This window comes from Miniopterus natalensis, chromosome 8 (assembly GCF_054644295.1).
Source record: "Miniopterus natalensis isolate mMinNat1 chromosome 8, mMinNat1.hap1, whole genome shotgun sequence".
In the NCBI taxonomy this organism is placed as follows: domain Eukaryota; kingdom Metazoa; phylum Chordata; class Mammalia; order Chiroptera; family Miniopteridae; genus Miniopterus; species Miniopterus natalensis.
Window position 1 is genome coordinate 52,557,996 of NC_142088.1, and position 22,770 is coordinate 52,580,765.

Sequence of the window (22,770 nt, forward strand, 5' to 3'; positions counted from 1 at the left end):
GAAAAGCCTCTGGAAATGGCCTGGATGAGCCTGCAGGTGGGGAGGGGCGGGGCCTCCAGGATCATGGGGCGGGGCCAAAGGTGTGAGTCAGGTGCCGGCCATTCAAATATGGCGCCTGCCTGCCGGCTGTGTTGGGGGAGGACTCGCCAAAGGAGCCATGGCTTCTGCCAGCTCTTCTGCCTGGGAGGAAGCTGCCCGTTCACCTCTCACCTGGATCTCAGGCAGGTTAGTTCCTCCCCGAGTGTCCCGGGTCTTTTCAGGCAGCTGCTCGGCGCTGGGCTCAGAGGGAGCGTCCGAGTGAGTCCGTGCGCAGGCCTTTAAGAGGAGCTGCTGGGGCTCCCGCAGTCTCCGTGACCCTCAGCCACAGTCCCCGCTGGTTTCACAGCCTGGATTTGTGGGGATGTCTCTTCCTGGCCCTGGAGCCCTGGGCTGGGGGCCTGCTGTGGGGCTGGGACCCCTCACTCCTCCGGGAAACCCCCACCACCGAGATTCCCTCCCAGGTTTCAACCGGGTCACTCACTGGGTGCAGACCCGCAGCTGCATCTCCCATTCAGCCCCAATCCACCAGCATCTCCGCCCCTCCTCCCACTCTCAGTGCTTCTTCAGCTCCCTGGTTGTGGGGCTTCTGTTCAGCCAGATCTCAGGAGGCTCTGAGTGATGGTGGTTCTGTATTTTAGTTGTAATTTTGATGTGGTTGTGGGAGGCGGCGGGTGCAGCTGTTACCTACGCTGCCATCTTGTTTCTCTCTAAATGCTATTATTTAGATTGTTAGTTTCTTGAGGGAAGAGGAAGCATTTGTATGTGACTGTGTGGCATGTTGACATGCATTAACTATGTGAATAAGTGCATTGGTATGAACCACATAGAAAGTAGAACACTCTTGTTATGGATGTTGCTACCTGGGTAATAGGAAAGGCCAGCATCTTTTTGTAAAGACCCTATGCCTCAGCTCGGCAGTTCTTACTCTTGGCTGTATAATAGAATCACTTGGAGTGCTTTAAAAGAATTGTGATGCTGTAGTCCTACCCCAAATTTTTTAAATCAAAATCTCTGAGAAGCAAAAGGATATGAGGCCCATACATTAGCATTAAAAAACTTTCCATAAATTCTAATGTACAGCTGGAGCTGAGAACAAATAGTGAAATATTAACTTATTTCTGATGATTTTCTTTACGAGTGTAAGTTGGTGCCAAATACCTGGATTTCTTTACTTTTGGGTAATCTCCTGAGGAATTACTGTGGGCTTCTGGGACTTTAATTCCACAATGTACATCTTGGGATATGTGATGACTTCTGTGTATGGTGCCACAGAGTTGACCTGACCAGTTGGTTATGTCAAATCATAGGAAAACAGAAGCCTGTGATTATCCCAAGGCAGCTGTTCTCTAAGCTTCAGGTCACCAGGAATGAAGTAAAATCAGTTTGGACTCCCACGGGCTTTATCAGTTGGAACAGAGAGTTGAGAGAAAAGAATTCATGGGTCAGCTACTCCTCTTCATTCACATGCCTTTCTATAACCCCAGGGTCCAGGCCACTCATTTAGTTCTTCAGGGCCACTTTGGTAGTAATGTCTGACCAATATCTATGGGCCAGTTGAACATACAGATATGTTATGCCAACATCATAAATTACTAGCAACAATATAATGAATTTACATTCAAAAAAACCAAAACAACAAAAAACCCCCAAAAAACTCCCTTGCAATCTATTAACACCTGATAATATACATTTGGATGAGTAAGTGGATGGGCAGTTTACATCAGAATTGCTCTTAGGAAATCACTGCCTTTTCTCCTTTCAGTGCTGGTAAGTTCATTTTCAGGGCCCTGATCTTGGTTCTGAGTGTGTTTGTTTATCTTATTCTGGTCACTGAGGCCTGTCAGTGTTTATCTTAGTCTGGTAATTAAGAGCAGTCAGTGTCATGCTGCCTGCAGGCAAAAACCCAGGTCTCATGGCAGAGGTGGCTCATTGGGATTTGGATCTCCTCAGCCCCCAGGCAGGCGGGATGGCCTTCAGAGGGCAGCCACCACAGGGCAGCCTTCTCTGGGTACCCCAGTAGGTACTGCAAATATGAACACTTTCTATGTGTAGCACGACATGAAAAAGTTAGGAAGTATATATTTTCATGTCTGAAGCTTGATTATTTTTCTGATTTGTGAAAATATGTATATATATATATATATATAATATATAAAATATTATATCTACTCAGAGAATTCCATTTACTAGGAAACAAAACTCTATATCACTTAAACTTTGACATATATTGACTATGCATCAGGCCATAATGAGACCTAATTTACATGAAGAAATTCATTTCTGACATTTTTTAGAAAATTTCTGTTTTTTTGAATGCTGACTGCTCAGAAAAATCAGTTGAGAATTCAGAAAAGTGGAAAAAGGCATTATAGTTCTCCTGTGAGAATTAAAGCTTAATAATCAAGAAGTTAGTGGTTTGAAGGAGTCCACTGATGTTGTCAAAAGCAAGAGCAGGAAACTCTGACAAAGGGGTTGAAGGTTCCAGAAACCTGACTGGAGCAAGGGGAAATGGTCACTATTTAATCAGTCAGTTTTGCTTGTAGATGTTTTCTGTTCTGTTACAATGGTGTGTGTGGCTCTGTCTGTTGTGGAGCTAGCCATTCTTGCAAAAAAATAAAAAAATTATGAGTGAATGCAGATAGTATATTTTTTACAAGTCCTATTTTTACCGGACAGGATACCTGGCCCTGTGTCAGCCTAGTTCCAGCCAGTAGTGTGTGGGTTCTTGAATTCATGCAGGAAAAATTTCACAACATGAGTCCAGGTGATTATGAGGAAACATTTATTAAAGCTGGGGACAGTAAAACAAGGAAAGATTCAGCATAGAAGGAGAAACAGGAGAGCCTAGGCTGGGCTGCCCTAGCTCCCTTGGAAGTCAGAGAAAAGGGGGCCTTGGGGACATGTTCAGGGAGTTACACTGGGATGAGCTGCCACTACCCATTTTCCCCCTGGTTACAAGTTTCTTGGGGACTCCTAGAGTTTCGGAGATGCACGCCTGTGAGGGAAGAAGAGGGAGAAGAAGAAGGGAAAGGGAATGGCATGGGCTGCTCCCCAGGGGGAGGATGTGAGCTGGATCCTTTGTTTTGAGTCTTTATCTCTCTCTTGCAGGTGGAAATCTTAGGGGAGGTCCCAGGGGAGGGTTTCAGCAGAATATTCATCAGTTTTTTAGGTGACACTGACCAGTGATTGGTCAGTGTCAGGGCAGGGGGTTTGTAGTCATTGCAGCTGATCCTTGTGTGCCCACTTGGCTTTGCTGTTTTTCTGGGCCTGGAGCTGAAATACAACTGAGGCCCACAGGTTATCTCTAGGGAGGTGACCTTCTGTATCTGCTATAAATTGCTCTGCTAGTTTGTTCAGCTATCTACTTCAGTTTCCCTATTCCACTTGTCCTGGCTTACTGGCCTGTCTCACTATGAGTGGTGTTCCATGAGATAACAAGTTTTGGAAGAAAAGAACTCTTTAAATTAGAAATTTCTACATGTGAGTCTGTGTAGTGCTGTTAACTTTGTTAGGAAATTCGAATGTTACCTTATTTGAATATTACCAAATAATGTTCGCTGGAGTTTTCCAGTGTTTGAATATTTGCTGGAAGAGACAGCTCTTTATAAGAACTTTAACAGAAAAAAATACAAAGAAAAGAAGTAAATTCAATACTCAGAAAGGAAGTAAATACCAATCTAAAATCTCAATTAGCAAAAGCGTTATCAGTTTCAATAGCAAACATAAGCTCAGAGCAAGTAGGCAAAATATTTTCATCATTAAAAAAACTAGTTAATATGAAGTAATATGCAGCTTAACAGCTCTGAACAATGCAAAGAAAGAAATTTTTCCACATCTGGAATATTTGTCATAAAACAAAGGTCAAGACAATTGGATAAGGTAGTTAATGCTTTGTGTAATTAAAATTTCATTTTAAGGGTAACAACTTTTAAATATTAAATCTCTATGGTGTTGTGTTTTAATTTTTTAAAGTGATTTTTAATTGGCATTTTTGTATTGACTCATTTTAATATTTTCAATTATCAAATATTGAGATTATTTTTATATGTTATAGAACTTTATAATATATATTGTTTCATAATAGTAACAAATCATGAATTTATTATTACATTTTAAAACAGAAAACCTCTGAAAGCTTAATAGAAAACCTCTATTAGAAAAGTGATTTGCTTTTTATTATTATGGTCATTCATTTTTATTTAAAAACACATAAAGTGTTATGAAAAATACAAAATGCTATGATCTTGAGAATTCCAGAGAATTTCCTATGTCCTAATCTTGAAGATTAATGTTAGAAATCTGCAGTGCTACAATATAAACCAGAGATATCCTGAGGGCGAGTGCCAGGGAAAGAGAAGATCAACATGAAGCTTGGGAGGCAGGAGAAAAGTTGGAAGGTTAAGCCAAGTTCAATTACAGGGTGTCAGGGCAGAAGGCACCAGGAGCATAATGGCGTGAATACCAGAATTGGAATCCTGAAGACACATCCAAGTCAGGAAACATCAGAGGCAAATGAGGGGGCAGAAGAAGGGGAATTAAAAAGGAAACTAATTCCAGGGGTCAACATCTTCTGGAATCACGATTGCTTTAAAATGGCTGAGCGTGGATCTCTGTAGTCCCTGAGACAAGAGATTTTAAAGCAACAGCCTATTGTCAAGGCTGCCTCCTGCGGAGCTTAAGGATTTAAGAATACACATTTGATAAATTCACCTTTTGGTAATAGACTAATGGGAAATAATGGTAGACTAGAACTCTATTTCTGTAATCAGAGCTCTTCTTACATGGCCCTGAATTATATATACATAACTCCTCTTCCCCTTTCCTTTGAAACATTTTAAAATTATTATTTTTTCCTTTTATTAAATTTATTGAGGTGACACTGGATAATAAAATTATATAGGTTTCAGGTATACAATTCTATAACACATCATCTGTACATTGTATTGTGTTCACCACCCCAAGTCAGGTCTCCTTCCATCACCAGTTATTTCCCCTATACCCTCATCTACCTCCCCTCACCCCTCTTTCCCTCTGGTAATCATCATACCATTGTCTGTGTTGAGTTTGTTTGTTTTTTGCTTAATCCATTCACATTTTTCACTCAGCCCTGCAACTCCCAGCCTTCCAACATCTGTCAATCTGTTCTCTATCTAAGAATCTGTTTCTATTTTGTTTGTTGGTTTATTTTGTTCATGATGTTAGGGGCAGAAATAGAATAGTGGTGTTAGGGACAGGAATGGAAGAGTGGGAACTAGCTGTAGTTATAAGAAATATTAATCATGCTCTATTAACTGTGATTGTTCTGTTCTGATTAGAGAAAGCACATTCGAACATGGCTGAGAGTTGTATGATCCTGACATGGGTGTTAACCTTGGAATGCGGTCCATTCTCCTTTTCTTAGAACTGCCTATGCTCATGGAAAGATTACAGCCTATTTTCCGAAACAATGGAGTCCTGGAGGTGCCCACCCTTTGCAACCTCCACCTTTTGCGACCCCCAGCCCATATTGCTCGTAACCTGTTAGCATTATACCTTGCCTGCTTCCTCATGCCTGAAATTCCAACTTTCCCATGTAATCTTTGTCCTTCTACCCAATATAAGCAGTTGGCTTATGGGGGGTCGTAGAGTAGATTTTTGTGGATGACCTGCTGCTCTCCTATATTGCTGGCATTATTGGAATAAACGCTCATATATGATTGAACCCTGTCTTGGCTTAATTGGCTCAAGTAGTGATAGGTAGCCTGGACCCATTTGTTGTTAGGCTATAATTAGATTCCACATATAACTGAAATCATATGGTACTTGTCTTTCTCTGACTGGCTTATTTCACTTAGCATAATGATCTCCAGGTCCATCCATGCTGTAGCAGAGGGTAAGATTTCCTTTTTTTTTTTTTTTTTTTTTTATGTCTGAGTAGAATTCCACTGTGTATATGTACCACAGGTTTTTTTTTATCGACTTATTCACAGGTGGACACTTGAACTGCTACTTCCAAATGTTGACTATTATAAGTGATGCTCCAATAAACATAGGGGTGCATATATTTTTTCAAATTAGTGTTTTGGGTTTCTTTGGATATATTCCCAGGAGTTGGATCACTGGGTCATAAGGCAGTTTCATTTTTAATTTTTTGAGGTAAATACATGCTACTTTCCACATTGGCTGTGTTATTGGTGGAGGTGGAGTTCTTGGGGTGCTTTGGGGAAAATAATTTCCTGAGGCCCCCATGGGAGGATGGGGTTTCTTGGAAAGCTTTATTGATGATATAAAATTAAGGGGGTTCCCCTTCAAGGTCCCATCTCCATCCATCCTGCCATGGAAGAAGTCTAATCTTAACTTCAGCAGGGCCACAATTAAGGCTACTGCCCAGAATTTCTGAACCATATTAAAGTAGAGTCCAGTCCAGCATCTGGCTAGCTTAGCTAGTGTTTAGAGCTGAAGTCCATTGCCTGTGAGGTCTACACAACCATAGATCATGCAGCTACTTAAGGCCACACAGCTATGGAGAAAGAACAGGCAAGTGTACGGATGAGTATGAGTCATGGAGCAAGAGAGAGGAAGAGTGAACAAGAGCAAGAGTGAGCAAAAGTGAAGGAACTCTTTGTCTGGGATTCTAACCAGGAGGTTCTTCAAACTAATCAATTAATTTTTTGAGATTTATGCACTTCTGATGGGGCCCACCCTCTAGCCAATCCATTTTCCCCCAGGATGGAGTAACAGTGAAGAACCTTCTTTATATCACCCCAACTTTGCTGTGCATGTGCCCATCTCCCTCTTTGTTCCACCTTTTCCCTCAGCGATCTGCAGGGAATGGACCAGTGGTTCCCTGGGGAGTGTGAAGCTGTAGCTTCCTGGTGAAGCTGCCCAGATGACCATTCTTATAATGTCTGCCCTCCTCTTTTCTCTTTTCCTATTATTATTATTAACTAGCTAATTACAGTGGTAACCACTGCACCAATCTGCATTCCCACCAACAGTGCACAAGGGTTTCCTTTTCTCCATATCCTTGCCAACACTTGTTTGTTGATTTATTGATGATAGTAATTCTGACAGGTGTGAGATGTCTCTTTGTGGTTTTAATTTGCATCTCTCTGATGATTAGTGACTTGAGCATCTTCTCCTATGTCTTTTGGCCATCTGTATGTCCTCCTTGAAGAAGTGTGTATTCAGGTTCTTTGCCCATTTTTAAATTGGGTTGTTCATTTTTTTGGTCTTGAGTTTTATAAGTTCTTTATAACTTTTTGATATTAATCCCTTACCAGATGTATCAATGGCAAATATATTCTTCCATACAGTGGTCTCTTTTCATTTTGTTGATGGTTTCCTTCGCTGTTCAAAAAATTTTTAGTTTAATGTAATTCCATTGGCTTATTTTTTCTTTTGTTTCCCTTGCCCACTCCTCCCCTTTCTTAAATATAAACAAAATACAAGGGAGCTGGGGGATACAGAAAAGAAGGTTAAGGGCATAGGTGAAATGGGACAGGGCTGAGGGGAGAGGTGAAATATGTGGAAGTAGAATCATTCATTAATCTGGGGAGAAGAGTTGAGATTTTTATTCCCTTTCTCTTCCATAGGAGAGGGAAGAGAAATAGTCTACATTCAAGTTAAGCAAAAGGCTTTCAATATAATTATTTGTGGAAATTGGAGGTGCCTGCAAGAAACAAAGATTGGAATCTGGATCCTCATTTAGACTTCTGCTAATCTAATTCCTGTGACTACTTGGGCAGGACAAGAGAGTTAGAGAGAGCTGTGAGGCAGAGAGAAGAGAAGCCAAACAGCCCAGAAACTGCTTGGTGTGGTATGGATGTGGTTGGTTCCTTTGGATCTCTGAAGTCTGTACAAAGTGACCAGACCTAATCTTACCAGCTGAAGACCTACTTAATAGGACTGGATGAGAGACTGTGATGCAAGAAGCCAGGAAGAAGCCTACCCAGTGGGTTAGAAGTTGAGCCAGGGCAAGTCTCCTACATTAGGCATCAGTTGAAGTGGGATGAGCTGCACGCCTGCTACTTCAAGGCACTCACCTGTGTCCCAAGAAACACCAACATTTGTGCATAGGCCATCAATCAGCAGAGTTGATTCCAACTGCACATCTAGGTTTCTTTCTTTAAAAAATATTTCTAAGTAATCATACTCTATGGGTATTTCATTGACATTCTAGTAGCACTGTTCTTTTCTAGTTCTTTAAACACACCACACTCCCTTTTGTTTCTGGGCTCTTGCACATGCTATTCCATTTGCTCAGAACACTTTTCCTCCTGCTCAGTGGTTTGCTAATACCCATTAATTCTTTCAAAATTTTCACTTAAATGTTGTGTCTTTAGAGAGGTCTTCCTTGAATCCCCAGTAATTTCATTTTCCTATCATATGCTTGCTTCTTATGCTGAAATTTATCCTTCTAACAAATATCTCAGGGATCATATCTGTCTTATTCAAAACTGTATTCCAGGGGTAACATTGGTGGTATAGTGGCGAGCATAGCTTCCTTACAAAACTGTGCTCCAAGACCTACCACTGAGCTTAGTGGATGGGCAATTCATGTGTATTCCTTGTTCCAACAAATGGAGGAAAGTAACTATGGCCACAAAGGGAAGAATGAGAAAACTGGACTTATGCTATGTATGAATAGAAATAAGTTTTATACTATAGACCTTTTGTATTTTGGGGGCATTATCTATGGCATAATAAAAAGTCAGTGAATTTTGTCTCTAGCCATTTATCTGCAGGTGGTCATGATTCATCTATTAGCACTGATGAAATCTATTTTGTTTTATTATCATTTTGGCATGGCTCAGGGGTGAGAAAGCACTGTGGCTTTGCTCAGGTAGGCCTTTTACAAAGATGGAGTGAGTTTTAGTTTACATGAGATGGTATAAATTAATCTTAAGATATCACTTACCTTAAAAATCTCTACCCCATTGGTCCATACTGTTCCAGAATTACCACAATCAAATAAAATACTCCTTTTAAAGGAGGGATGTATTTTTAGGGTGGTGTTAGGTTTCATATGGATTGTGATGCAGGTCTCCCTTGGTCAACTCGTGTTCACATATCATAGTTTACTGAAGGTCTGTATCTCCTGCTCTAGTCAGATAGGTCTTGCCTGGTGAACAAGTGAACAGAAAAGAGGGACCAAAATACACAAAGGAGTTCTTAGCTTCCTTACTGGGAAAGAAGGAGCATGACATAGTTAATCTCCAAGGTTCCTATTTGTGTTGGAAATCCATTATTTCACCTAAAAATGGGGCAGTTCATTATAATGAAACAGTACTGAATGGGGCCTCAAAAGAGCAAGTCTTTTGTTATTAACAATCTCAGGTGTCAGTTAACTTTTCAAGTTTTAGTTTATTCCTCTGAAAACTAGGAATATAATTTATGATGGCTCAGGCCTTTTCCAACCTTAACATTGAGTTATTATTGATAATTATTCCTAATCACAGAAAATCTCAAGGTATAAACTTTGAGAATTCTTTTATAATAATGCAATAATTCCACCTGTGCATCATAAGGATGATAAATAGGTAATAAATATATTTAAAAAGGAGAAAGAAATTTATTTAGAACCCACCAAAGTAAATTAAAGAAGAAAGCTCCTGAATAGGAATTTTTATTGCAATGTCCATCTTTCCTCTCTAGGAAATTGAAGGAAGTGCCAAATATTTCAGAAAGATGATCCAAACAGCAGAGCCTCTGGCAGGTTCAGGGAAAGGGTGGGAGAACAAGATTACTTTTATGAAACACATTTAAGAGAGAAATTCTAGATGACCTTGGCTTTGGCAAAGTCTTCCCAGGCATTAAAGGTCATATGAATTTCTCCGATATATCTAAGAATGAATTGATGTGTTACCGTATTTCTATTACTTCCTGAGTGAACCTTGCAAACTCCAGGTTCTTTACTTCCATATTATGAGTTGAAAGGGATAAGAGGGATTAAGAAAAAGATTCCCATTTACTCTTTGCAAAAATTTCAAACCAAGTTTGCTTCTGCCATGTACAAAGAAGCATTAGCGAGGGGCTTACTCTTTGTGTGAGAAGTTGCTGCATGCTGCAGAAATCCATAGCTGGGCTCTCCAGATGGCCTGTTTAAGGCCAGAGGTCCCATTGCTCTTGAGTTTCAAATGTCTGCTATAGGAGAAAAGCACGCAGGGAAGATTCCTCTACAAAAGGCTGGAGTTGGCCCCTCATCTGAGACAGATACCATCACAGGGCAACAGGGGGCTCAAGATCAGTGGGCTGAATTTTCTGTCGCTCTTTAGGGGCCTTCAAACTTACAAAAATTAATCCTTTTGATTGACTGTGTCTCCTAATCTTGAAAATAAGCTCAGAAGACTTGCCAGTTCTCAACACTGCTTACCAGGCCAAGTCTTAGCACCAAATTATGAATTTTGTCGTCACTGACCTTCCCAGTCTTCCCTTTTTACCTGCCCACTTGGTAGCTCAAGCTCTCCTCCTTCATTCTTCATGAAAATTTATGTCAAAGTGTTTGGGATTTTTAGGGATTTAAAGAGGTCAAATCATTCAATCTTTCTGTTTTCAGAAGAGAAACCTAAGAGCCAAAGAGGTTAGGTAGATTTCCTAAAGATATTCTTTTAAATTGTCTTGGTGATTTCAGTATAAGGCACCTGAGTTACTCACAGATGTTAGACAAATCATTATCAATTGGTTTCACATGTAGGTTACACAGTTTTAATTTGGTACCATCTATCATTTCCAGATTTTCAAGTGTCAATGCAGGTGTGTTTCAAGATAATTAAATATTATTAAATATATAAATAATCTCTCATCATTCATTTTTTAAAATTCTTAGCAAAAAGCTTTTAGGATATAAGAGCTATTTTCTATGATTTAAAAAATTATTTTAAACTATGAAATTAAAAATTGGCTTCCACTGAAAGAGCACAGATCTAAAAAGAAAGAGAAAAAAACCAGTTTGTGAGCCAACATTAATGAGACTAGCAATTCAAATACTGTAAAGTCTGAAGACAAGTGTCAGGTGGACTCCCGTGAAAATCAGGGTTGCTTGCTTCTCAGGGTGAGCATGTAGGTAAGTCTTCTCAGGACCACTGTGCAAGGATGAGCAGACTGGAGGCAGAGTCCTGTGCTATAAATCTTGCTGAAGACAGCTACTACTATGACCTCAAATTTTTTGTGACACTGCTTGACGCAAAATGGTTTGAGGGGGCTTTCACCTGTCAGATCAACTTTAACTTTCCTATAAAACCACTAATGTGGGAAATCTTATAAACAATTTTTTTTTTTTTTTTTTTTTTATCATCAACACTTTGGCCTCGCTGCGTGGGGTTTCCCTTCTCCTTGTTCTCATTCCCAGTGTAAAGCTTTCACAAGCTGCTGAATTATTCTCACATTTGTTTTGTCAACTTTGTGAAAGTTCTGATACATTTTTAGTGTGGAAAAAATTTGTTAGTCTTTCAGGTAAATGATGCATCTGTAGATATATTTTCCAATAAAATAGTACAGTGCTAAAATAAATACACTAGTATAACTTTTATGAACTTATTATATGTCCTCCTAGATGTCAAAATTATTATCTTTTAAATAACCTTTAAAACATTTTCTGTAAGTAATAGAAAACATGTTCTTAAAACAGTGAGAAATACTAATTTAACACTAAAGAAAATACTAAACATCAACAGAGTATGTCATTATTTATAATTTAATGATTGGTTTATACTCATTTCTAATACCCCTTTCCCTAAAAACCGTTATATAAGCTGTTGGTAACATGGCCATTAATGGAGAACCAGCACACTCAGGCCTCTTGCATTTGCTCTCCATGTACTTTTCTCTTCCCAGGCACAGTGGTTTTGAAGATGTAACATTACAGTGGAAACTTTTCCTGCTTGCTAATGTGCACGTCTACCATCTACACCCTTTAGCAATCTGGTACCCATGTTCAGAAGTCATCTTTAAGAAAGTATTATTTTTTTATGGAATGGATAATATTTGAAAAGACAGGTGCATAGAATGAAAAAAATATATAGCTTGTCAAATAAGGCCATGGACTTTCTGCTTTAGGTCCATATCTGTGAGGAAGGATCCTCCCATCTTCTATTCTTGCCACTAGTGAAATGTGCCCGTGTTACTGGTATTTATATTACTCTTCTTGAAGTTGTCATTTTTATCTACTATCCTGCAATGTGTATGGAGCCCATGCTAGGCCCAATGCTGTTGATTAGCTGCAGCACATACGAGCTTGCTGTACTCCAAGAACACAATGTTCCACATGCACCCATCACTGAGAGCGGCAGAAGGCTAGTCTTCTCTACTGAAGTGTTTTTAAATGCCATTCCATGAAATGGAGGTTTCCACACTTAGGACTGCCAAGGACCAAATTCAATCATCTAAGACTGAAAACAAACAAGCATGCTTCCATTTTTATGCTTCCATTTCAATGGTGTTGACTCTCTATAGAAAGGCCGATGTTGAGGTATTTGGAAGTCTTGGTTCATATGGAAGGCCAAGGTGCCAGTGTGGGCAAAAGCAGTAACATAGGCTTTTTCCTTTTTATCTAGAAACAAAGGTACCTTTAGACCAGATCTTATGACTCGGGCCACAGACACACCCTAAAGATGAAGGTAGCTGGGGTGGCCTCAGGGATAGAGCTGCAAATTGCTGCTGTTCCTGTATTGTTGGCTATGCCACACTCACCACCTCTCTCTTGTGTCCTGGGGTGTGTGTGTGTGTGTGTGTGTTTCTAATTCCTTTCTCTGAAACTACCCTCTGTAGCATTATTTTTTTGTATAGTGCCTGGAGCCATTACAAAAGAAAAAAACTCTGAGAATTCTAAATAATTAACACTTGTCCCTGTATAGTATGCACACCCTGGCAATTCAAAAGCACCCACTACATGCAAAGTGCCCAGGTAAGGGCTGGGGTTCAAACAGTAATAAGACATCCCTGCACTTGTGGGATATTATAATCTGGGGGGCAGAGGCAGAAAATCAAATCTACAAATGTTACTTGTGCAGGGTAGAGCACACTAAACGATCTGTTAGCAGTGAGATAAAACATGGAGAACAGAGGCTCTGGCTTCAGACTTCTGTGAAAATTCAGTTTTACTGCTTAACATAATGTGATTTTGGGGATATTATTTAATCTCTAGAGCCTCAGTTTCTTCATCTGAGAAACTGCAGTTAAAATGGGACCTATCTCCTGGAGTCATTGAGAGGATTCAATATGATAATTTATGTTAAAGTCCCTTTTTTAAAACGGTGTGTCTACCAACCAACGAGCCTTATGGCTCAATAAATGTTAGCTATCATTATAAACAAAGTCCCAAGGGAGCACAGGGGGATAAAACACACGTGCCACTGAAAGAGTTAAAAAAAATCTATCTCCATAGAGGATTGTAATTTAAGGCTACCTAGAGGTGGCTTTCACTTACACATACTGGTAAGTTATGCAGGTTTTACACGTCTGCTCAGCCTGCTATTCAGTGACAAAATATGTACTTACAACGGCAATTAAAGCAACTTAAAGTACCAGTGTAATACATCACAGAATACCTCTGTAAGGAAACACAGTTGCCACAGATAATTTTAGATGGTTATGATTTTATGAATATTTTAAGAAGTAAAAAAACCCTCCATCCGTAGGTGTACTGCTATTATTTTTAAACACGGATCTCGGAAATCTAAAACTGTATCATGGAAGAGCTCTAAAAAGCTCTTTTAATAAAGAAAGATGTCTCTCACCATGTGAAAGATTTACCTTCGAGTACGCTGATGACTGAATGAATGGAATTTTGTAGCATTAAAAATAATACATAGGAAGCCTTGTTTTCAATAAAATACTCGCAGATACTGGCTTTTTGTACATAAAGATTGTGGCCAAGCTAAAGCACAGTAGGACAGACAATTTTGAGATGATAGCAATAAATATCTGTTTTCTTAAAGTTTGCTTAGGGAGAAGTCTAAAAGGGAAGTCCAGTTCTGTGGACTCTATCACAACAAGAATTACTAGTGATAGAAGACCCCAGGAGAAGTAGGTTTGTTTTCAGTTGTGTTTGAGGCAGAGGAACTCACCTTCCTCAGAAATTAATGGAGGCTTTCAATCTTGCTGGCACTGCTACTTTATCATTCATATGACTCAACAGACAATCAATTTAGCGGCAATGTATGGGAATGAAGGGAAGGAACAAATAAGCCATGAATGATGAGAACAGAAAAATCAAAACCCCCACCCTTATTCTTTTTTAATGGCTAATACCAACAGGGACAAGACCAGTAAAAAGAGGTTAATGAATTGCAAAGATCCTTTAGAAAGTGATTGACTGGTATTGAAGCACAGTCAAATCAGTCATAAATATTTACTTTTATTAGCAACAGTGGGTTGCCTGTTATTTTCAATTGATTTTTAAAGCTGGCAAAAATCTACCACTGTGACTATCATCAAATGTTCCCGATGTTGTCAATATTTCCCTGCTCTAAACAATTCCAAAACACACAGCCTTTTTAAACCTTCATTTCAAATGTATTTTCCAAATGATTTCAAATGACAAGTTAAAGTGAGGTTTTCTATATCATTAAGAATAATTATAATCTTTTCATTTTGACATTTGTTCAAATGGATAGAATGGCAGCAATTGTGGGATTAATGTTCTTTGATAATCTATATTCCACTAACATTGACTTGCTAACCTGCGGTTGTATTATTTGTTTGACCAAGTGAGAACTAGCTATAATAGAAAGCTCTCTCTCCATCTTTTTCTTTTTTTAATTTCCAGTCAGTGTAGCAGAGACTAGAACTATAAGAGTTAACAGGCAACGTCGTTCCAGTTTTTGAACAGTGTGCAGTATTGCTGTTTACGTCATTGAATAAAACGCTGCTTTATTTTGTAAAATCCCATCCAATATAAGGACATTTTTCTGAAACTTGCTGCCTAGACCATCAAAAAGATGGAAATCGCTTTTAACACAGTGTTTGTAACATAAAGATCCAATAATTCAATTCAAAGGAACATAACAAAAGGAATTTCCTACAGATAACAACAAAGAGTTAATATTTCCCAGGGCAGACAAGTTTCCAATTCAATTAGTTTTAATGAACCTTCTGCTCACTGGTTACTGAACTAGAAAGAACAGCAATAAATGCCCAGAGGAAAGAGAGAGAGGATATTAAAGGAGGGTTAGTGTATAGTATATAAATTTCCAAGTTGACTAAAAGAGTAGCCTTGCTGTAGTTTTGGGAGTTAAAGGCGTAGAATCAGATCTGTCTTCTGATTTAGCACACGGGGCAGCAAATCTTCCGCAGCTGTTCTGTGTGATGAAACAAACACACGAGTCCACCTCCTCGGTCTGATAGTAAAATAGATAATACAATAATGCAGTTCCTTGAAAGAGCTGAGCATACTCTATAGGGAAAACATAATATGAATGAGTTTGCTAATAACCAGCAAACCAGATTTGTTAGTTTATGTATGTATAAATGTACATATATATGTATATATACCTTTCAATATATTTTCATAGAGAATTTAGATAGAAATTCTTTTCAGTCTGCATATAACAGGAATTACGTATTCACTTGCACAGGGAACAGCACCGACATACAATTATGAAAGTAAAAAGCTGCCATACACAAGCAATTTCCTATTTGAGATCCAGAGAATGAGTTTTACCCTAAGAATTTAATGCATTTCATATTTTTATTTGATTCCGACGGTCACCTTAAGCCTGTACTACAGCACAGCAAACTTATATTTCCAGGACCAAGCTGGAAGTCATACTGTAGTTAAACATCACACCACTTTGGATATGATTGTATAAATATACAAATCCACTCTAGTTAAATATTTGAAATAATAGAGTCCAGCAAGAGCCTCCATGCCCAGTATTGTTTCAAGTAAGCATTGTCATTTATTTCTCCATTTTCTTAACTTCTAAAAAATTTTTGTTCCTTGTTCCATTCATTATTTTGAAGTATACTTTTATTCTTAGCTGCAGCCGAGTTCACAGCAATGTTTTGGAAGTCTTTTTCTGGATGCTGAATGTGAAAACTTCTGAATGCATGGTATTACGTGGGACCAGTATATGACACACTGCATTAAGATCCACCTAACCCCAGAAGTGCCCATGTTTTCTCTGTGCAAGCGTCAAAGGAGCCCAAATGTGTTTTTCAAGGTAACCTGCAGTTAGGATCGCTCAGTAGGTTTCATAAGGGTGGTACTTGAGAATATAGCTGCAAATTTGATCAGTAGCTACAGCATTTCAAGGATGCATATTTTTTCCTTGCAGATGCATTTCTTCGATTGCGTTTAAATTCAGGCTTGTGTTTGTGGATGGCTGCTTTAGCAGTGAATATTTGGATTTTGAGAATGCAGCACATGAGTTGGTTATGAGAGAAAAATGATTTTAACTTCATAATCACGTTTAACCACCACCACACAAAAATTAGGATAAAACAGCACCAAATCAAATGCAAAGTATTTGTTTAATAGCACAATGACTTTCTTAACTAATCTTTAAAGAAGACCAAATAACTGACAGCAACATTGAAAGAAGTGAACTTCTTTCTGAAACGCTGTGGAATCTACATGCTCTGTTGCCCAGTTGAAGCAAAGGCTATTTCCATACCTTAAAAACTGTTATCAAAATTTTGATGTTATTTAATGGACTTCTTTTACTTACTTAGTGCTGTATTTTTAAGATTAAGAAATAATATCCACTCACTGCATAATTTCTAAGAGATGATTGCTTTAAGTAGGTAGAAATGAAAAAGAACAGTAAACAATATAAAGCATTACTTTCTAGCATAAATCCTTTGTTTTGCAACTTTTTCTGTTCTGGTCTCATATAAAATTTTTACAAATAACCAACAATTCAAAAGCTATCTCACTCTAGTTAAAAAATAGAATATGATAGGGCTAACCTCTTTGAAAATATAAGTATCTGTGTGATTCTAAAGAGGTTATTTCCAGGGCAGGTGTTTAAAAATTCATTTTAATTTTGGACAAATGTTTTATTTTGTCTTTAGTTCATTTGAGGTTTTTGTGGTGCATAAGTGGTTCTGAAAGGAAAAGGTTCGGCAAATATAAAATTCACATTTGCACTCCTGGTAGTGGTACAGGAAATGAAACTTTAGGGAAAGAGCAAATTCTTTATCAAGTGGTAACTAGAATATAAAGTGTGATTATGAGCATGCTAATGGAAAAATAACCTTACTTACAAGTGGGGTGTTGCAAGGTAGTAGAATTAAGAGCATATGGTTGGATGGTAGAACAAAAGCAGAGCAACTCCTCCCCCAGAACAATAGAGACACATGAGTAGGCAGGGGTAGACATAAAGGGAAGCAATATCTTAGTGCAAGGCATTTAATTGCAAGACTAGGATACAAGTGTGCAAAACACTAAAGACCTCTGATGCCCGGTTTTCTTAAATAGCAAAAGAAACTCTAGAACTTTGCCTCTAAGGTATTACAAGAACTTTGTCAAGTTGCACATGAGAAAATAGAGCCCACAGCCATATAGTAAGCAAAAAAATTCTGTTTGAGTATTGACATGACAGTTTTTGAAAGTTCAAGCAGAAAACCAATTATAATGAGCACTGGAAAGCCCGGAGCCCTGCTGTTCAATAAATAAAAAGTACAACAAACTATTTTCCAAAAAGGTTCTAGAGAGTTTCTTCTTGTCCCACTACTTACAATCTGATTACATAAATAGTCTCTATTTGCTGTTGAATTGCCAGGCAGCTGTATTAAAGTACAAATCAAATCAAGTCAGGATTAGAAAGTAAAAGAGCATGGTTTAAAGTAATCTATCCCCCAGGAACTGTGCTCAGATTCATCAAACAGAGCTTAAAGTACAGTATATCTTATACCCTCGTGTTTCCATGCAGCATTGCTGCAAAACCAGTTATTATTTTTGATATCCAGAGAATGTTGCTTGTTGCTGAAGAAGGCTCCCTTGCTTATTTAAAGGTACTATTCATATGTGCCACTTATTTATTACTTCTTTTGGTTAAGATTCATGGGCAGGACATAAGTACGAAAAGCTAGTAGGTTTTTTATTGATCAAATCCTATCTGCCTCAGCTGTGAATTGTCATGAATATTTCTTATAGCTAGAAGAATGACTAATTTATTCCATATTCCTGGTGATACACAGTTGTGATATTAAAGAAAACCTGGGAGTCCTTAGATGCTATTGGCTAATAAAGTGTTATGTGCACCTGCACTTGCAAATCCTGTTCCATCCAATTATTACCAAAGAAGGCGATTTAGTCGTTTCAACCTGTAATTGCTTTCGATGGAAAGCTCTGTGTGTGATTGTCAATGTCATCATGCTAGTCATCATTTTTTGGTATTTACAAAATTGTTTGTCACCTTAAAGTAGAATGAACAAAATTCAATAATTATGTGTAGTTTTATCAATGATCATTTTCTTCTTTTATTATCTTATAGAACAAGCTTACTTAAGTCTACAAACATAATTTTATATCCCATCATATTCCTTGTACTTAGATATTAGTTAAATAACTTTTTAGAGATGTTATAGTGGCTTCCGTTATCATATTGTACATTTATCTCCAAAGGACATAAATATAGCCTGTGAATATAGCTAGATATTGATTTATAGTGATGAATATATATTTTATTTGTAACATGGAGGGGAAAACAGGCAAGGATGTTATTTCTGTGAGCTGAATGGCTTCAAGAGAATGGGTAATGTGTGTTTTTACCAGGCAGCGCAATAATCATTTTTCTTTCTATATCCCCAAGTTAGGGAAGAAAAAGTCGAGTGGTTGCCATTAGTTAACATTTCTCATGTAAGTAGCTCTACTCGCAAACTATGGCACATTAAAACAAGCATTTGGTGTCATCTTTGTGCACCAGGATGTTAGAAACTCTGGCACCTCTCCATGAAGTCTGAGGCTTTTAAGCAAAATTTAAACTTTCGTTCTTCTGCACTTTGCTAACCTGATCATTACGGCTGACACAGATCACCTGCGGTGCAATGTAGCCAGGTGACTTGGGTAGCAATGGGAAGGGACCTACATTCATGAAGGACACTTGGAGCTTTCTCTCTATGGCGACAGAGGTTCCTGTCTGAATTGTTTAGAAAAAAAAAAGTAAGGAGGCTTAATAACCTTCCCTTCATCATCCTCTTGCAGACTTATCATGAAAAGGTCAAAATTGGAATTTGCTATTTATAGCCCCTCTGAACCACATATTACATGTGAGGGCCTTGCCAATTTACCAGGGAGGGACTGCAGACCAAGATCCCCACACGAGGTATTTGTGGGGTGAGTTGGGTGCTCATGGAAACATTTACTTGCAGAGTCAGGCAAAATGTTGCTTCAAAGAAACTGGCTGCCAAATTGGTCTGGCTCTGTGTTTGAAACAATTTTTGAAAATCTTTTAATGAAATATTGATTTTATCAAGCACGTCAAACTAAAGGCAAATGTACCATGGTGTCATGATTAAAAAATAACAATATATTACAGGTAAACTAAGATAAATGAGTTAAGTGCTCAGTTTGCGGTGCAAATTGAAACCATATATCACAACCTTTCATTATATTACATTACTGCTAGAGTACAGACTATGGAAGCTGATTGAGTGGTGATATCAAATTAGGAGCGAGCTTCACCCTGCTCAGTTGATGGAGCTAAAAAGGGATTATTTCCATAACAAAAGTTTCTGAAAAATATTTTTTAAGTGAATACGACTGATAATCAGGGAGTCTATGGCACCCTGAAATTGCCCTTCCCGGACCTCGCATGAAGTGCAGGGATCTGTATTAATTTTAAACCTCCCTTTGATTGGGTGAACCTGTCTCCGTTTTGTGTGACATTGTTGCCACAGGTCATTGCCTGGTGCGGTGTACCATGAAACAAACAAATAGAAAAAGGCACCTTCTGGCACTTTAAGTCTCACTGCCATCTGACTACTACCCTAGTGGTTCAGAATGATGAAAAGCAGGGGCTGGGAGAAATCTTCCTATGGTTAGATTGGGAAAAATGAGCGTGATGATCACATGTGCTGGGAAGGGCGGCAGAGACAGCCGAAGTCATCTGAGAACTCAAGAGAAAAGGAGAAGACAAGAGGTCACAATTATATTCTAGTATCACACTCCCTTCCACAGAGATCTGATATATTCAGTTTGTTCTTGTAGGGTGCTTAGGGAAGTTCTAATTAAGGGAGGAAAGAATTTTGACACATGTGAAGCAGAGATCAATATTTAGCACTATAATCAGCAATTCCTGATGGTTTGACAATGTCACTATACACATTGTAACTATCCATTATTTTCTCGGAGAAGAGAGCCAGACAGAGGCTAACAGGCTTACGGCAAGCTATCATGAATCACATAAAGCAGTGTCTCATTCGCTTCTATTTGTCTTGCTTTTCATCTTCATTCATCCTTATAAAGGAGGCTGTACTGCCACCAGCCCCGAAATGCCACCCTACATCTGAACTGCAACAAAAAAAGCAGAAGGCACGTTCTAAAAATGCCCACCATATGAAGTACAATAGGTACTTTCCAGACATTTTTTTTAAAAAAAAGGGGTGGCTGTTTACTCTCTGAAAACATACATGGCAGACTCCCTTCACATTTAACCTAAAGGGACTCCATTAGCCACTAGAAAAATATTAATTTAAAACACTTTGGGGGGAGGTTATGTTTACAGTAAGTTACAGGTTTAGAATATATTGATCTAATTTTCCACCAGACTAAACAGTGTCTGCTCCATAACAAAGAAAAATCCCACTATCACAGAGCTGAACCAAATTCTGTCTCAAATTTTATGTTTGGCTGTAGAGATGGAATTATAACAAAATATCAGAATAGCTAGTCACCTGAACTTTAGGGGTGCGAGTAGATGATAGACTTCCGTGTTCAGGTTTTCAACCCACATGACATTTGTCAAAGCTGCAAATCTTCTTTAATGTTCATGGATATGAAAAGTTTAGGTTTATAAGGCATCTCCCCCACCTAGGTTTTGGCAAAGAAATGTGTTACTTACAGAGTTTACCTAGATATAATTTGGTTTCTAATTTTTAAGTTACAAATATGGTTTTGATATCATAATAATTAATACTCATTTTAACACATGTAATGCCAATGCACAATAAAATACAAATTCTAAGGCTATTGCTCACTTGATTTTAAGTTAATTGCATTCTATTGCTCCTTTTAACTAATTATAAACTGCTATTCTCTATTTTCTTTTAAATACGGAAAATTGTGCCTAGCCTAGTTAATTTTAAAAAATGGTCAGAAAAGTAATTTCAGGATTTATTTTATTTATTATTACACATTAGATTTTGAAATAAACACTCTGTAAAATGTGATGGAATAATTTGACTCCATATAGAACATTATTTCCAACATTTTTCATGACATTCCCAGGCGTGCAGCATGCAATGTATGACTCTAGGTGGAAGTGGAAGACCTGGTGTCCTGCATTTCAAACTGTCAGCTGATTCTCACTGCTCTATTCCTGTTTAAGTGAGATGCTGACACAAGCTCACACACTGACTATCACAAGTAGCACTAATTAAGGGCTGTCCAACTGTGCTTTCTGTTGAGCAGTTTGCTCCAGTGGGTGACAGGAAACAGCCTGAGCTCTGTCTGCAGAATGACATAACAAAGAAGGTTTTAAAAAAAAGAGCACAGATCTGGTGGGCTGGATAAAAAGACCTAAGGGAGATCTAACTTGCCTATTTGTTGCTATGAATATATAATTTTAGATTAAGAAAACTTGCTAAGTCACTGTTTATTGTCAGTTTATTAAGGCACTTCTTGCTAGAATTGCTAATAATTAGAGGAGGAGAATGTGAATTAATAGGGAACTTGGAGACCGAGCATTCTTCTTATTCAAAAGGTTATCAATAAATCTCTTTTAAAAATGGTGGTCAAATGTTGTCATTATGGTGTAATGACCTTATTTGTGACTTGGAGAATTTAGCTTAAAAAGCAAAGACATGAAAGGAATGACTCCCTTGGGTATGAGTGTGAAAGTTAATTCATTTAGCAGCTGGGTTGATTAAGAAAGAGTTATACGTTATAAAAGGACAAACAAAACCGAAACAAAAATTCCCACAAATGAGGCGGGGAAAAAAAATAGAGCAGCATTAACTTTAAGTTCCTTTCCTGCATTTGTTTTCCTTAAAACATCAATAGATTGGAATCTGGAATTTAGTGTTTCTCTCTACTCCCTCTAAAAATAGCTCCATGAAGAGTCTTAAGGAAAATATAGATAAAGGAGTGAACTGCTCCCTAGGGTATGCTATCATTACTTGGATCAGTGTGGACATATGGTCAAAACCAAAAGGGAAGAAAAACACCAAATTGTGTTCTTAAGGTGTTACTGTGTATTCTAATAAGGGCATCATCACTGTCCTCATCATGCACCGGAAGACATGGCACTTAGAGACAGGACCGAATGCAGAGTCGATTTCTTGACAGCACTAAGCGATAACGCCTCCTGGCTGCTGCTGTGTACTTGAGAAATTGGCTGGCCCACCACTGTCCTTTTACAATGGTTTCATTTAATTGTAATCCAAAGATCAAAGGTCTGTAACTCTTTAACCAAATTCCAATGTCTGCCAAATTCAATAGCTGTCATTCTTATAGAAAAAGGCAGTGTAATATGTGTGTCCTGATCTAATTTTATAGAAAAAGACACAATTTACATACTGTTTATTTAGTTAAGTCCCTAAAATCAATACCTTTGTCTGTACCTCTTTTGTTTAAAATACATCATG